The sequence below is a fragment of the Bubalus bubalis genome, chromosome 19 (genome assembly GCF_019923935.1).
Source record: "Bubalus bubalis isolate 160015118507 breed Murrah chromosome 19, NDDB_SH_1, whole genome shotgun sequence".
Lineage (NCBI taxonomy): Eukaryota > Metazoa > Chordata > Mammalia > Artiodactyla > Bovidae > Bubalus > Bubalus bubalis.
In genome coordinates this window covers 12169088-12182411 of record NC_059175.1, presented here as the reverse complement: position 1 = coordinate 12182411, position 13324 = coordinate 12169088, and positions in this window count along the sequence as shown.

Genomic DNA, 13324 nt, shown 5'->3' with positions numbered 1-13324 from the left:
CTTTGCAGTTGATGGCTCTTGGGAAGCCCCCAGACTAGACAGAACAGGCAGTGCTCGTGGGCCTCTTCCACCTGGAGAGGCGACATGGCTCTTCTTATGTCCTGCTTGAGTCCAAGCTCAGTTGTGTCAGTGGCTTCAATATGCCAGCCTTGATCCTGCTGCTCCAGGCTCTTTCTCTGCCATGTAAACTGATGTTACCATTGCCACCACCATGAAAGCAGGCATAGTGTCTTCCCATGGCATTGCCAACTCCCCTCCATCACTAAAAACACTCTAAGACTTTTCATGTCTCAGAGCCCAAGGCTTCTTGGCTTTGCACTCAGGGAAAGAGGGTATTCTTCTTGCCCCATAATTTCTCTCTCCCAGATATGATCAGTATTAGAAATACCTACTCTCTTGGGCCATAATAACAATTAAAAATCTCTCTGATTTGGTACATTTCTCTAAAACTAGATTTCACTATTCTGTGGTCACCCAGTTATGCACAAGTGGTTCTGGAAATATGTGTAACATAATAGAATATTTGTTCAGCTTTAACTTCTAATTAACAGCGAGTGCCATTTACTAACTTCTCTTTCACCTGGTGTATTTTATAAAGGCAAGGATTTTAAAGGCATCTTTACAGCTTTTCTCTTAAGCTTTAAATGAATATGATATTAATAGGCAGTGAAATGTGGGGACTAGAGCACAGGTCTGGGAATTGGAATTCTCAGATAAACACTCTGAAATATAAGTGATCATAATAGTGGTCCATTAACATCAAAAAATTTAAAGCTAAAAATAAACTTCAAAATAACTTAATCCAACCATGCCATTTTCTTTTTCTTTTAAGAATGTAAAAGAAAACATGAATCTAGCATTCTCCAGAGTTGAGATTATTCATATTATTATTAAGTCATTGACTTTTAGGCCTTCTGGAACATTTTCCACATCCTGTCCCTTGAGACACTTTTTACTGTGAGTGTAGTATTAGTTTAAGTTCCCACAGCCCTTTAGAGTGAAGCATAGGAGAAAAGGAGTTTGTAAAACAGCAAGAGATAGGCCACAATTTCTGTAAATTCGTGCTACGGCCTCCTTTCTTCATCATGGCGGTCCTCTGCGTGTCCTGGCAGCCTGACCGGAAGCGTTTGTTGGGGGCGAGATGACGTGGTCGGAGGGGAGCATGTTCATTCTTCTGCTCCATGTGTGGCACTGACTTCCTCATGTGAGCACAGGATCTGTAGCATGTAGGAGTGTGTGCAGCTCAGAGGAGTTCAACAGACTTTTTCATCCTCAGAGACTGCTACTGATGTGACCTTGGACAAGCCATTGCCCTCCTAGAGTCTCAGCTTCTGTAGAAGAGAAATACTGTCTGCCCTGCTTCTCTCTCAAGGATGCTTGTGAAAGAAAGGTAACCCATAAAGGACTATAAAGGATTACTTATTATTTCTGATATAAAGCTTATGCATGGTCCCTTGCCCTCATGAAAGTCTGTGTTTTTAAGAAGCACTTCCGCAGAAGGCAAAGTAAAGCTAGGAACAAAAACTAGCAAGACTACAGTCATCTCAAAAATCTGTGAGTCACTGGTTCCAAGACCCCAGGGGAAAGCAACATCCGCAGATGCTCAAGTCTCACATAAAATGGTGTCAGATTTGCATAGAACCTATGACATCTTCCTATATACTTTAAATCATCTCTAGATTAATTATAATGCCTGTCAGTTCAGTTCAGTTGCTCAGTCATGTCTGACTCTTCACAACCCCATGGACTGCAGCATGCCAGTCCACCCTGTCCTTCACTATGTCCTGGAATTTACTCAAACTCATGTCCATTGAGTCAATGATGCCATTCAACTCCTCTCATCCTCTGTCATCCCCTTCTCCTCCTGCCTTCAATCTTACCCAGCATCAGGGTCTTTTCCAATGAGTTGGCTCTTCACATCAGGTGGCCAAAGTATTGAAGTTTTAACTTCAGCATCAGTTCTAACAATAAACATTTAGGGTTGATTTCCTTTAGTATTGACTGGTTTGATCTCCTTGCTATCCAAGGGACTTTCAAGAGTCTTCTCTAGCACCACACTTTGAAAGCATTAATTCTTTAGTGCTCAGCCTTCTTTATGGTCCAACTCTCACATCTTTACATGACTAACCATAGCTTTGACAATTTGACCTTTGTCAACAAAGTGATGTGTCTGCTTCTTAATACTCTATGTTTGTCAGCTTTTCTTCCAAGGAGCAAGCATTTTTTAATTTCATGGCTGCAGTCACTGTCCCCAGTGATTTTGGAGCCCAAGAAAATAAAGTCTGTCACTATTTCCATTATTTCCCCATCTATTTGTCATGAAGTGATGGGACCAGATGCCATGACCTTAGTTTTTTGAATGTTGAGTTTTAAGCCAGGTTTTCACTCTCCTCTTTCACCTTCATCAAGAGGCTCTTTAGTTCCTCTTCATTTTCTGCTATTAGAGTGGTATTGTCTGCATATCTGAGGTTATTGATACCTCTCCTGGCAATCTTGATTGCAGCTTGGGCTTCATCCAGCCTGGCATTTTGCATGATGTACTCTATATAAAAGTTAAATAAGCAGGGTGACTGTATACAACCTTGACGTACTCCCTTCCCAATTTGGAACTAGTCCATTGTTCTAAGTCTGGTTCTGTTTCTTCTTGATATGCATACAGGTTTCTCAGGAGGCAGGTAAGGTGGTCTGGTATTCCCATCTTTTTAAGATTTTTCTATCTTTTGTTGTGATCCACACAGTCAAAGGCTTTAGCATAGTCGATTAAGCAGAAGTAGATGTTTTTCTGGAATTCCCTTGCTTTTTCTCTGACCCAATGGATGATGGCAATTTGATCTCTGGTTCCTCTGCCTTTTCTAAATCCAGTTTGTACATCTGGAAGTTCTTGGTTCATGTACTGTTGGAGCCTAGCTTGAAGGATTTTAACATTACCTTGGTGGCTCAGATGGTAAAGAATCCACCTGCAATGTGGGAGACCTGGGTTCGATCCCTGGGTTTGGAAGATCCCCTGGAGAAGGGACTGGCTATCCACTCTAGTATTCTGGCCAGGAGAATTCCATGGACAAAGGAGCCTGGCAGGTTACAGGCCATGGGGTTGCAAAGAGTTGGACACAACTGAATGACTTTCGCTCACTCTCTTGCTGGCATGTGAAATGAGTGCAATTGTGCACTAGTTTGAACATTCTTTGGCATTGCCCTTCTTTGGGATTGGGATGAAAACTGACTTTTTCCAGTCTTGTGGCCACTGCTGAATTTTCTATGTAAATGTTGTGTAAACAATTGCTGGTGTGTGACAAATTCAAATTTTGCTTTCTGGAATTTTCTAGAATTTTTTCCCAAATATTTTCCATCCATGATTGGTTGAATCCATGAATGCAGTACCTGTGGATATGGGGCTGGTGGCAGGGGGTGTATCTTTATGGTAAAGAATCCACTTGCAATTCAGGAGACCTGGTTTAGATCCCTGGGTTGGGAAGATCCCCTGGAGAAGGGAATGGCAACCCGCTCCAGTATTGTCTGGAGAATTCCGTGGACAGAGGAGCCTGGTGGGCTACAGTCCATGGGGTCGCAAAGAGACACGACTAAGTGACAAGCCTGCACAGGGATCATTTACTATGTGCTTGGTACTTTTGTAAGCACTTGATGTGCATGATCTCATAAATCTTCAAAGCAACTTGTTGCAGTAGGTCTTTTTGTTATCCCAGGCTTATAGGTGAGTAAATTGAGGTCAGAGTGGCTTAAGGATATTCACAAGGTCACATGTCAGAAAGCGGAGGAGCCAGGTCTCCTACCCAGATCTTGGGTCCAGTCATGGTCTCACCCCTCAACATTTCCTCTCCAGAAATTCTGTTGCTGTAGTAAAAAAAATCCCAGAGCCCCAGCCACATGGCAGGAAATTTGCCTGGCGCTGTGTCCCAGGCACTCAGGTTTGCAATTGGGCCCTCTCAGTCTGCCGTCTTCAGGGACTCTTTCTGGCACTGTTTAACAACCCCATTTTCATAGAATGGAGAGGGTATTTGGAAGAGATGTCAGCCTTAGAAATTTAATCAGCTGAGATGAAAGCAATCAAGATGCCATCTGGACAGACTCTGACTTCCTGCCCAGAAGATAAAGACATCTGGACTTAGTAAATGCTAAGGACGTGCTGACTTGTTCCCCAGGCCCATGGTCCACTCCTCATGTTGCACAGATGTGTTTTCTTAATTGTGCAGAACACAGAGCTCTGAGCTGCTGCTGGCGCCACTGAGTGCCTGATGCTCTCGGCCACCCTGGGCGCTCCTGTTCACCTCCAGTGACCGCCGTGAGCTGTGGTGTCTTTCTACTGCTAAGGATATGGACTGACTGCAAAGGCCCCATTAATAGTCCCCTTTAATGATGGAGCAGGAGGTGGCTGCCCCAGGCCCAATTTATCATTGTAATTAGAGCCCATCATGACCACTGATTGTTAAGTAGGGCTGAGAGGAATTGTTTGTACATACAAAGAAGCTAATTAAGGTGGCTCAGTGGGTTTGCATACCCATCTAGGCTGCTTCCTCCTATGAGGGAGGCTCTCTCTAGTCATGGGAGTTCTTGAACCAACCTGTGGAGGACAAAGGGCTTTGGGGAAGAGCTGAGGATCAAGGAGTAAAAGGCTAAGATTATGCACAGAGAGCTTTTAATGTGGCAACCTCTGGACCCGTTTTCTAAACACATTTCTAGGAAAAGCTTGACTCTCACACACCAGCTTATGTCTGTTTTAAAGCAAAGCAATTCTCTCAATAAGCTGCTGAATTTAGCACAGCTGGAACCAAACTCTTCTCCCTCCTCTTCCCCCATAGAGGTGCCATTTGCCCCAAGTAGACTCCTGAAATCCCAATGCCCAAAAATGGCAGTAATAAAACCTTCTCCAAATACTTCTCTTAGCTCCAAATAGTTGGAACATACTGAAGGCTTTGGGGTTTGGAGGGAAGATTTGCTAGTCTGGGTGTAATCAACATTTGAGTTTTTAATTTCAAAATCATAAAAATATTGTGTCTATAAATGTTTTCCAAGTTACTCTTGTTTCTGACTTAAACACCAAATCAAACCAACCCCAGCAGTAGGAATGTGCCTGTTCAGGTGGAGATAGCTGGAGAAGTGGTCCAAACCTTATCATCTCTCTGGCCTCCTTGCTCAGGAAAAATCCTCTTCTTTCTTCTTCGCTGTCTTATAGGCTGCATGTCTTTTCTTCTTGTCTTGCATTTCACTTCTGTTGCATTTCCTTTCTGAAAACCTTTTTCTTGCCAGGTCTCTGTCTTTTGCTGGCATTTGGTTCGTACTTCAGTTGTGTCTCAGGTTTTCCCCCTCTGATTTTCATATTTTATTTTTGAGCCTCACCTTTAGCAATGGCTGGTCATAATCCTACCATGTCCTTTGTCCCTCACTTGTCAAAACTTGTTTTCTGTAGGATCATTGTATTTCTTGGTCTCTGTCAGGGCCCAAGCAACATGCATTTGTCCTTCCCCTTAGAACTTTGCTTTGTGCCTAACCAATAGTGTGATTGTCGCCTGCTTATTTAACTTCTATGCAGAGCACGTCATGAGAAGCGCTGGGCTGGAAGAGGCACAAGCTGGAATCAAATTTGCAGGGAGAAATATCAATAACCTTAGATATGCAGATGACACCACCCTTATGGCAGAAAGTGAAGAGGAACTAAAGAGCCTCTTGATGAAAGTGAAAGAGGAGAGTGAAAAAGTTGGCTTAAAACTCAGCATTCAGAAAACGAAGATCATGGCATCTGGTCCCATCACTTCATGGGAAATAGATGGGGAAACAGTGGAAACAGTGTCAGACTTTATTTTTTTGGCTCCAAAATCACTGCAGATGGTGATTGCAGCATGAAATGAAAAGACTCTTACTCCTTGCAAGGAAAGTTATGACCAACCTAGATAGCATATTAAAAAGCAGAGACATTACTTTGGCAACAAAGGTCTGTCTAGTCAAGGCTATGGTTTCTCCAGTGGTCATGTATGGATGTGAGAGCTGGACTGTGAAGAGAGCTGAGTGCTGAAGAATTGATGCTTTTGAACTGTGGTGTTGGAGAAGACTCTTGAGAGTCCCTTGGACTGCAAGGAGATCCAATCAGTCCATCCTAAAGGAGATCAGTCCTGGGTGTTCATTGGAAGGACTGATGCTGAGGCTGAAACTCCAATACTTTGGCCACCTGATGCGAAGAGTTGACTCACTGGAAAAGACCCTGATGCTGGGAAGGATTGGGGGCAGGAGGAGAAGGGGACGACAGAGGATGAGATGGCTGGATGGCATCACCAACTCGAAGCACATGAGTTTGGGTGAACTCCGGGAGTTTGTGATGGACAGGGAGGCCTGGTGTGCTGCAGTTCATGGGGTCACAAATAGACACGACTGAGCGACTGAACTGAACTGAACTGAACCAATAGTAGGTGGTTCACTTCTGAGAGGGCACCAGTCTAGCTTTTGACCTTTTTTTGAATGAGATGCAAATATGTGGATTCCTTGGGGGAGGACACAGGGAGCCAAGAACTGGGGTTTCTTGAGATTTTCAACAAGGGAGAGAAAATCCATTTTTTATTGCTGAATATATTATGATAAGTCTCACCATAAATTAGCGTGAAGTTAAGAGCAAAATCTCTACATGGAGAGTCAATCAATACTAGCTAAGTATAGGAAAATTTTAAGATTGTAGCTTCAACTGTAGCAGAATCTTCCTCTTTAGAACACAATCTGTTCTTGTTGTACTCTGTTCAGTTCAGTTCAGTTTAGTTCAGTCGCTCAGTTGTGTCCGACTCTTTGCGACCTCATGAACCATACCAAACAAAAAAAAGGAGAAGAAGAAAGGGGAAATTCTAAAACTTCCTTTCTACTTTATAAATATGGTTGAATTCACTTTAAGCAAATCAAGCATAAAAATTTAAATTTTATGTAGGACTGAGAAAAATACAACCTTTTATTAAAGAACTCAGTTTGTGACTGCTCTGCATTGTAGAATTCCTCAACCAAATCGTATGCAGTCTATGATCAGATTTTTCAAAATGTAATTACACATATAACTGCTATGAAAAATGAGGCTCATCTGTAGCTTTTAAATACATGCACATTCACTCTTCAAGAGCCAATGAGAAACTAAACAAATGCCAAACACTTTGCTTTATATAAGTCGATAAGGTCCTAATCAAGGTTGAAATTGAGCTACCTGAAGCTGTGTGTATGAGGTTTTTTTTGGGAAAAAAAATTGTACAGCCTTGGTGGGACAGTGCAGTTTTGGAGTGTCTGGAGAGGTTGCCTGTGATGTCAGAATTCTGTTCTCATACGGGAAATGAGAGACCACCACCACAGTCTTGACCACGGGCAGGTCAGAAAGCGTCTGCTGGCTCTGGGGCCTCAGGCTCTGTTTTTCCGTAGGGAGGGGGATGGGGAGCTAGATACCTGGGGGGTTAGATGCTTCCTTGTCAGGAGGTGGCCCATTTCCAATCCAGAATTCTACCAGGAAAAGAGCCTGACCATTGCTCATCATTCTGGAATGGATGTAAATACCTTTTGTTGAGTGGTCACTTTTTTCTTTATAATTTCATCTGAAAATTTGGAACTCAAAGTTGTTTTTGTCTTTGTTTTAAAATTACAACTTAGAATTCCAACTCCTTACCATCTTCATAAGAAATTGAGAAAAAAAGTTCTCTTTTTTACTTAGAGAAATTAATAATATTTAGCACATAGTGCTTACAGGTACTATTCTATGTGAGTTAGAGACTTGAACTCATTTAATCTGTATGACTATACTCTGTCACCGCTGGGTAAAGAAACACAAGGAAGCTAAATAATTTGCTCAAGGTCATTTGGGTCTGTGGCTAAGGGAGGGCTTGAACCTAAAGAGTGTGATGCCAGATAAAGCTGGACATTGGCAGGGACAGCTGAAGATGTAAAAAGCATAAGAGCCACTTGTTTCCCTTCAAGCTCTGAAGAATACTTGGCAGCCTTTCCCCTGCTCCTCCCCGCCCCAAACCTCACTCTGAACCTGCTCCTTAGGATAGCGTGTGTACTGAGCCCAGTGCCCCTAGAGCAGAGATGGATCCAGCTTTAGAAATGAGGAATTATGTGCAGAGGAAGCTCTGGGCGAGATTTGAGAAACCCACCCAGTCATCCTATGTCCCTAGGACTTGGCTCCACTATCCCTTTGGGATAGAAACAAAAAATGCTTCCAGCTAGAATCCAGCTAGTAGTTAACTGCTACTGGTGGTAATTTTGCAAATGTTAACCCTGCCACCTAGTGACCACTTTCTGAATGTCACATGGAGATTGCCACGTAGAACATCCTGCGTGCACCTCAGCTTGGCAACCACCCTTCCTGACAGCTGAGACTTCCTCCTGCTTAGAGGCCCCGGGTGGCTCTGAACCACTGACATGTCATTACCGTTTGAGGGCTGCTGTAGTCATACCTGCAGAGTAAGAGCTGAGCTGTCATTTCAGTCTGTTTCCTCACAATGATAAGGTGCTCTCGAATGTCTCAAGAACGTCCTCCGTGCCCAGTACTGTGATGGGAGGAGGTGACTTCTGTCCCTACAAAGGTCCAAGTCCCCACTACCCCTTGTGCTTGATTCTATTACAGCTCTTGAATCTTCTGTTTACTCCTGTGCTCCTCTCCTCCATTGAATTATGAAATCGGTGAGGCCGGGGACAACGTCTTGCTTGTTTTTTATCCCCACAGCCTGGTTTGGTGTCTGTCTGATGAATGCCAGTTGAGTGAATGGATGGAAGGTACAGCTATAAATTAGGGCTTCCGTGGTGGCTCAGATGGTAAAGAACCTGCCTGCAATGCAGGAGACCTGGGTTTGATTCCTAGGTCAGTAAGATCCCCTGGAGAATGGAATGGCAACCCACTCCAGTATTCTTGCCTGGAGAATTCCATGGACAGAGGAATCTGGCGGGCTGTAGACCATGGAGTCGTAAAGAGTCAGACACGACTGAGCGACTAACACTCACACATAGCTATGAGTTAATAGCCCTTTCCACACCCTTCCCACATTTTTCCAGTTGAGGCATCTTCCCCTTTCCACTCCAGTATGAACTGTGTCATTTTTTTCTTCAGCTCTCAGAATCCCCCTTTGCCAGGGTCCAGCCCCGGCTGATCCAGGGTATTCGAAGCGGGGACGGCGTCGGCGACTTATTTATTTATAAATATTTATCAAAGATTTAAAGAATAATAGAATGAGGATAGCTCAGTGAGGAAATTCAGTGGAGAAAAGCGGCTGAAATAAGGATAGCTCAGTAAGAAAATTCAGTGGAGAAAAGAAGCTGAGTGGCTTGGTTTACGCGGAAAATCAATATAACCCGTGACACCAGGTTAGCTCTGACCACGGAGGCCGCAGGCGCCCTCTCGAATAGCGGAAGGTGCCCCACCTTAGACACCTTCTCGAGTGGGTCTTAGAAGCCCAGGCAAATAAATGGTCGCAGAGGACATCCGCGCTCCAGATGGACGCTCAGCTGGAATTTGGGAGAGAGAGTGACATGGGGAGACCAAGTTTCAGTGAACAAGGCCCGCACTTTATTTTCCAAAGTAGTTTTTATACCTTAAGGTATGCATAGAGGATAATGGGGGAAGGGGTAGAGTCATGCAGCAAGCCAGGCTTTCTTCCTGCAAACTTATCATATGCAAAAGTTCAGGTGATTGACATCATCTTCTGGCCCGGAGGCCTGTTAACATTTTAAGAAACTTATCTTTTTCTAAAGGTGATTATTCCAAAGTCAGGCGCCAGCCTTCCAAAAAGCATTGGACAAAGCGGCATTTTACATTTCTATACACCCATTATATCAATCAATACACTGCCAAGGACACAGTAGGTAAGGAGTATGGAGACTTAGCAGCAAACATTGGCCCAACAAGTGAAAAACCCTTCACCAATACATTTTCTAATCAATCTTTTAACTACTCAAAGGAATCTGTGTTTAGGCAGTTTAGAACATCTCCTGCCTCTCACAGTTGGGAGGCTCTGAACAATCACATGTGGCCGGAAAAACCTATTCAGGCAGGCTAGAGGATTTCCAAAGGAGTTTGTAGGTTAAACACTGTCACACCCAGGAATTATTAACTGGAGCTGTAAGCTAACTCTTTTTTCAGAGAGAGGTAGTGGGAGACAGCCCCCCGTAAAGTCAGAGGTGTAGGTGAAAGCACAAAGCAGAAAGTAGGCAGACTCTGGTTTTGGGGGTAGATGCTCGAGAATTTCCAGGGGGACTCCTGAGGCTCGATCCCGCCTTTGCGTATGCCGAGCCTCCTTCCTCATGACCTTTGTCATGGGCGGAGTGCCTCACGAGTGCCTCACGCTGGCTCCCGGCAGTGATAGAATTCCAGTTGAGCTATTACAGATCCTCACTCAATATGCAATGTGCCGGCTCCCAGCACCCCTTACTCCCTTATATACTCCACACATGCTTAGCACTTGACCTTGTCTTAAATTTTGGAATTATAAGGGTGAAGTCAGGAACTTTCTAACTCACACCCACTAAACCTCCAGACTTAGTTTCATCCATATCTGATCCTCCTTGGACCCAATGCCACTCCTTCCAGATGTGTGCTGAATCCTACACCACTCATAGGAATCGGTTGCGAAGCTTTAATGGTGACTGATGCCTAGGTTTCAACTCAGAAAATATGATGTCTTTGGTTTTGAGTGCAAGCTGGGAATCAGGAGTTTTAAAGTGCCCCCAGGGACACTTAACCTATAGCCAGGCTTGAGACCTGACTGCAGCATGCTGCCCCTTTCAGCCTTCTCAGGCTTCATTCAAAGGTAACCTCACCCTCACATATCGTTTCCATTTGTTTTCATTCTTTAGGATTATTTCCAACTCATACACAATGCCCCAAACTCTTCTATCTGAAAATAAGAGCCAAAAGTCCTCCCTGGATCCACTATCCATAGCCACTATCTGCTCTGTTTATGTACGTTCCGAGTCAAACAGAATTCAAGAACAAGGTGCCCTCACAGGCTATCTCTGCTTTCTCATCAACTATTCAATCTTAAATCTACTCCAGACTGGGTTCTGCTCCAGAATTGGTCACTCTGTTGTTCAAAAACATTCACATCTCTTGGCCTCGAAGACCCCAGGTTTTCCTGTTGTTTCCTCCCTGCCTCCCCCTGCCAGGGTGTCTTTCTCCCTGATCTCTCAGTGTTGAGAGTTCCTCAGGTCATGGTATTTGGCCATCTTTCCTTTTCACTCTACTTCTGATGCTTTCCGGGCTCTGGGACCTTGGGGCTGATAACACCTGCTCAGACCATTTCCTCCACCAGCACATCCAAATCCCTGTTTGGTCTTCCCCTCCATTAGGTGTGTGATAGCTATCTCAGAGCTCATGTTCCAGACTGAATGGTGATGTCCCCCTACCTTAAATGATCCTCTTACACTGCTTCTAGCTGTGTTAGTTTCCTATGACTTCTGTAATGAGTTACTACAAATGGATTAGCTTAGAACAGCACATACTTAAACTCTCACAATGGGAAGGCCAGAAATCTAAAATTAGTTCCTCTGGGCTGAATCAAGGTGTCAGCAGGTCTATACTTTCTCTGGAGGCTTCAGAGATGAATCTGTTTCTTGATTGTTCCAGTTTCTGGTGACTGCCAGCATTTCTTGGAGTATTAATGAGGTTTTCTAGAGAAACGGGCTTAGCTTGTGGTTCAGTTGGGAAAGAATCTGCCTGCAATGCGGGAGACCGGGGTTCAATCCCTGGGTTAGGAAGATCCCCTGGAGGAGGGAAAAGCTACCCCCTCTAGTATTCTGGCCTGGAGAATTCCATGAACTGTATTTCACAACCTCACAACCTCTAGAGAAACAATAGTGTGTGTGTGTGTGTATGTATGTATGTGTGTGTGCATGTAGTTTTATTATAAGGAACCGGCTCGTGTAGCAACGGAGGGTGAGAAGTTCTGTAGCCATCAGGCTAGCGGCTCAGGAGGGTCCATGCTATAAATTCCAGTCTAGGGGCAGGAGAAGATAACTGTTTTGGTTCAAACAGTTAGGCGGGAAACGTTTCCTCTCTCTCAGACTTTTTGTTCTATTCAGGTCTCCAATTTATTGGATGAGGAACATCCACATTAGGGAGGAGAGTCTGCTTTACTCAGTCCACTGATTCAAACAAATCTCATCAGGAAACACCCTCACAGACACACCCAGAATGATATTCGACCAAATGTCTGGACATCCTGTGGCCCAGTCAAATTGACACATGAAATTGTCACACTTGGCTTGTGGCCACATAATTTCAGCTTTCAAGGTCAGCATGCTCAAATCCCTTTGTCCCATCTTTACATTGCCTTCAAGTGTGTCCATATGTGTTTTAATCTCCCTTTGCTTCCCTCTTATAAGGATACACGTGATTGCATTCAGGGCCCATCCAAATAATACAGAATAATTTCCTGTCCTCGAGATCCTTAAAATAATCATACCCGTAAATGCCTTTTCCAGATAAGGTAGCATTTATGGGTTCCAGAGTTTAAGACATGGATATTTTTAGAGGGTCTATTATTAAGTCTCCTACACTAACTCATGCAAAGGGCACCTTACTCCAGAAATTAAACCAAAAATTCAGGACTCACCTTTGTCAATAAGATTCTCCCCAACCCCATTTAATCCATTGACAACACCTATATTTTCCATCTTCTAAATAATCTTGAATGAGTTCAGCTCTTTCCATTTCTTCTTTTACCAACCTAATCCCAAATAGAATGTCTTTTCTGGACTCTTTTAATAGTACTCTTATGTCAATTGTAATTATCTCTATATTTGTGGAGTTATTTGTTGAATATCTGCCTCCAGTCACTAAGTTGCAAGGCCCTTGAAGGTAGGACCATATATGTTTTGATCACCATGATATTTTAGACCCCAGCAAAGTGCTTTGTTTGTATAGATTCACTGTGTGTGTGCATGTGTGTGTGCATGTGTGTGTGTGTATGTGTGTGCGTACACTCAGTCATGCATGTGTGTGTGTATATGTGTGTGTGTACACTCAGTCATGTCCTACTCTTTGCTATCCCATGGATTCTAGCCAGCCAGGCTCCTCTGTCCATGGGATTATCCTGGCAAGAACACTGGAGTGGGTTGCCATTTCCTTCTTCAGGGGATATTCCTCACCCAGAGATCAAACCCGTGTCTCCTGTATTAACAGGTGAACTGTTTACCACTGAGCACCAGGGAAGCCCCATTGATTAGCTGCTCAGTAAACATGTATCCCATGTATGATGGATGGATGGTACTTATCCTGCCGTGGTGGAGCTACTAGTCTGGTAAAGGGGCCATTCAGTGGCTTTGACTGTAAATCATTTCACTTGCTTATTTAAGCTATTTG